This window comes from Stylophora pistillata, chromosome 10, assembly GCF_964205215.1.
Source record: "Stylophora pistillata chromosome 10, jaStyPist1.2, whole genome shotgun sequence".
Classification (NCBI taxonomy): Eukaryota; Metazoa; Cnidaria; class Anthozoa; order Scleractinia; family Pocilloporidae; genus Stylophora; species Stylophora pistillata.
In genome coordinates, this window is record NC_142528.1 from 12,484,846 (window position 1) to 12,489,547 (window position 4,702).

At 39.1% G+C, this 4,702-nt stretch overlaps 1 protein-coding gene across 1 annotated transcript in view; it reads right to left on the reverse strand.

Annotated features, from left to right (window-relative positions):
• Positions 1–4,253: 4,253 nt before the first annotated feature.
• LOC148721854 (uncharacterized) overlaps positions 4,254–4,702 on the reverse strand; it is a 3,190-nt gene continuing 2,741 nt past the window's right edge. Inside the window, exon 1 of the mRNA XM_088735799.1 lies at positions 4,254–4,702. This exon is cut by the window's right edge and continues 2,741 nt beyond it. The gene's annotated coding sequence lies outside the window, so the exon portion shown is untranslated.

The following is a 4,702-nucleotide window of genomic DNA, read 5'->3' on the forward strand; positions in this document are numbered from 1 at the left end:
GTTCCCTTATTCCTCACTTTCTTATTCCCCATTCCCCATTCCCCATTCCCCATTCCCTCATTCCCCATTCCTTGTTTTAAAGATAACCATACACAATTTGACCAAAAATCTCTATCAGTGTACTGATAGCCACTTGACCTTTCATGGACAATTTCTTCCAAAGGATTACCGGCGGTGCTACATCCACAAATTGAAGCGTTTATTATATTAATAGGTAGTAGTAATGCAAAATGTTTTCACCGAACGGAGATTTATATTTGTAGCGATAGTCTCGAAAATACAGGAGTGTTCAATTATTTAACAAATTGACCACAATCTCCAGCTCCCGTTGTCTATCACCTTATTGATCAAAGAAATGACATCAATAATGTTCAAAACTAAAGTGAAACCACGAGGCGCGAGGCACAGCTTAATACTTGAAATAATTATAAAATAAATGAATAAATAAGAAAAAATAAATAACGAATTTCATATGGGCAATCGAAATTTAAAACCACAATAAAATGACAGTAAAGCATGATGAGTCATAGGCTCCACTTAAAAGGAATGTGTTTGGTTATAGTTCGCGTTTAAAAATGTCTACAGGGCCAGCAGGATAACGCTGCATATGTAGTTCAATCTTACGAAAAACTAAATAAAGATTTAATTTCATTATCATATAATTTGATACCCTCACTATAATGTGACGAATTTAATTGCTCGGTCACGGACTCCAAGTTGAATTTAAAAGACTGTCATTCAAGGAAAATTTTTAACAATATATCTTTACTGTATGGAGGTTTAAGATTATATTTCTCATTTAAACAGGATTCCTCTGATAACATTACCTTTTCCCCCACACCCCCCACACCCCCCACACCCCCTCCCATCAGTCGCGGTTGCACGTTATGATTCTTTGGCCGCTTACCGTTTACTTGGATTCATTAAAAATATCAGCCAGTTAAAAAGTGATATACGATCCTGTCGATGTAAGAATTTCATTCTCAAAGTTGTAAGCGCCAAGTCTGATAGGGGGGGGGGGGTCCAGACCCCAGGACCCTCCCCCTGGATCCGCCACTGTACTACTACTGCTACCCGACGCCACACTTTCTTTCTCAAACCTTCAGCTTGTGTATATTATTAGCAGAGAACTTTGGAGAGTCAATCAATCATTTAGAAATTAAGTTGTTTGTTGAAAATCTGCCACACATTTTACGACGTTATAATCGTTTTAATTGCACTCCATTTACGGTGCTTTGTTTATGCGATATTTGATTAGGGACCTTAAGAAACCACGACGGCGACGGCAACGAGGACGTGGAAAAACAAGAGATCTAATTGGCAGAACAATAGCTCAGCTCGTGCGTTTTGAAACTTTGTACATTTCTTAGCCATCCTATGCAAAACAACAACGTGAAATCGCCAAAATTTGCGTCGTCTGCGAACCGACACTGCGACGGCAAATTATTTTAATTTCCATTTGGAACTCAACGCTACTTTTATACGTCATACTGAAGTTGAGCTGTGGCGCCGTATAAGACAGTAAGCTCCTGCAACCATTTTTGAAATTCTAACTAAGAGTAGAAATTCAAATTTTAATCCAAGTCTTCCTTGGCGTTGCCGTCCTGATTGCGTAAGGTCCCTAATAGGGAGTTTTAGCAACGACGACGGCTACGGCAACGAGAACGGCAGAAAATAATAGGCTTAATGAGCAAAAACAATCGCCCCGCACGTGCGTTTAACATTTTGGTACATTTCTTTGCCGTTCTCGGCAAAACAACAACGTGAAATAACCAAACTTTAGGTTTTCTCGAGAACGTGAGCGCATGACGGTTAATTTTTATTTCTTTCCTCTTACTTAAACGCTGTTCGTAGTGATATAGTCCCTGAATAGTTCGCCAGCATTTTCCAAGTGAAACACATCGGAATAACCTCGAAAGAGTTACAAAAACGAAAAGTTAGATTTCGACACGACGTTTTCGTTGCCGTCGCCGTCGTCGTTGCTAAAGCTCCCTATTAGGGAGCTTAAGATACAGACGTTATCGGGGCGACGGCGACGTGACAACCCAGGTAAACTGGGTCAGAGGTTTTCTGCCGTTATTTTCTGCCGTTTTCGCGCCATAATTGAAGTTGTTAAGATTCTGATGACGACCGGCCTTTGCGACTTCTTCGAAGTTCGTCGAGTTTCGCTTTATAAATTGAGGCTTTTTTTGTCGTAGCATGGTTACGTTTGAAGAATTCCGCCACCTCCTCGTCCCTTACTACGACGCTAATCTTATTAGCGACGAAGAGTTCTTGGTTTTGTATGAAATATTTCCGTCTAAAAACCCTAATTTTCCAAATGAAAATCTCCATAGATCTGAGGTGTACGTTTTCGAGGTGCATCTACGAATTGATAAAGGGAATGGCAGCATAGTTAATTGAGTCCCCTCAATTAACTATGATGGCAGCAAGCAAAAATTCCCTTTTATGTTAAGAATTCAAGTACTGTATGCGTACGTGCCCAAAACTTACCTCGACGATTTTGACTTCACTGTGTTGCCTCGGTCATTTTAACCTAAAGAGAAAACTAAAGGTCTCTTGAGTCGGCCGAGACATCGTGTGATGATTTGTGCGAAATGTGATAATGCAATCACTTTAATACAAGTGACAAAATTGGCAGTACATTAAATAAAACAAACAAGACCAACTCACGTTTTCACCACGACGGCAAACTCACTGATCTCACGTCGCCGACGTGAGGGCGACGGCGGGGCCGCATGCGCAGTCAATCTCGCCCCAATCTTAATCGGTCTCCACGTCGCCGTCGCCCCGAAAACGTCAGTATCTTAAGCTCCCTATTATCTCAAATGCAATGGGACTACTTTCCTCCTTACTTAATTTAGTTTTTAATCCAAGTCCGAACCCAACATATTTTCCACGTTTACTTAATTAACAGCAAATTTTTCCCGTAAAACTGAAATTGAAAATTATAACCAGATATAATTCTGTCAGTTTGAGCTTGAAAGTAGCGATTCTTCTGTATCATCGAAGATTTGACAATCGCCCTGTATCACACGACGTTATCGAATAGTTGACAGCGGTATCATTCACATTATTTTGATGGTAAAACGTACTACTTGAACCCCAACTATTCTGATGGCTCATGGTATTATTTTAAAATCAAAACAAATATTTCCTCGTTGGAAATAACACCATTTCAAATGAAATTTTGTAGGATTCGGTCAGTTGGAGGTTTATGGGCATCTATGAATTTCTTGTTGTTGAATATCAAGTGGTTCGCTGCTCAGTGGCCGGATCGGAGCACATGCTTGTTTGCGGCGGTCTCTCTAAAGACGGAGGGTGGCTGCTTATTGTGTGGATCTGCATAAAATTTGAAATTCGCCAACACTTCTAACTCAGAAATAAGGAATAATTCTTATTAAAAGATTCAATATTTTGTTGAACAGACAGTTACAGCAGAAACTTGAATTGAAATATTAAGCAACCCTTAAGTAAACCTCTTAAGGACTAAAAAAACCATTCAAAAGTCTTAAAAAAAGGATAGCCCTTCATTTTGCAACCAAAGCTCCTTAACTCAGTGTTAAACTTTTGCCAATTTGCACATAAATTTCGTAAGGAGGTTTACCAGTTTGTCGAACATTTTTAATTTGTATAATTTCAGAGCTGAGCAAAGAGTTTCCAGCAATCTTATTGGTCGAGCGGTTCCTTATATGACGCTATATAAACCGCTCCACGCGGCTTATATAAAATGTTAAAATAAAATGTTAATAAATGTTACTAAAATGTTATGATTTTAGAAATTTCTCTGTTGCTCAGCTCTGAAATTGTACTAAAACAATTATTCGCCTCAGGTTCGGTGAATATTGTCGAATAATCCCCTCGACTTCGTCTCGGGAATTATTCGACGATATTCACCTCGCCTTCGGCGAATAATTGTTAAATATAAAAGTTGTCTTCGGCCTTCTCGTCGTGACGGTGCACGCTCTCCAGTTTGTGGCAATGAAGGTGACTGGATTTGTGTTGTTTTTTGGTAGTAGTGATAGTGGTGTCGAGAGAGGATACGTGGTTGAGATGGCGATGGCTATGGTTGAGTGGTATTGGTGACGCTGGCGAAGAGGTAAGGGTAACTGTAAAGCTAAGGGTGCTAATGTTTGTGCATTGTTGCTGCTTATTTGCTGATACCCTTTTTAATTCTACCAACACCTACATTGATCGTTACAGTGATGGAAGCCTCGATACAATGATAGGGTGGTTGTTATAATAGTGGGGCTAGGAGAATTTTCATTATTTCGTGTAATTCATCTTTATTTAAACGGTATGATTAATATTAAGCCAAAGCTTCAGTGTAGCCATGCACGTAAAAGTAATTTTGGACCCTAATAATCTAAAGTTTATGAAAATTCTGCCAAGACCGAAGATTTAGCCGACATAATTCAACACTTCAGAGAATCAAACTGAGATATTTCAGAACCTTATTAATAAATAATAACCAGAGATGGGAATTTCATAGAACCTCACATCAACTTTGATCAACACAAATTGAAGTTATGAAGTCGTTCACAAAAGCAAGATCTGTACGAGAAAGTTCTTAAGTAAACGGCATCTTGCATGGCTGGTTAAGGTCAATCTTATAACGCGCACGAAATATCATTAAGAGACAAAAACTATTCCATACAGCGATTGGAAATGTATCAAAAAGCGCTAACAAGATATGTCTTTT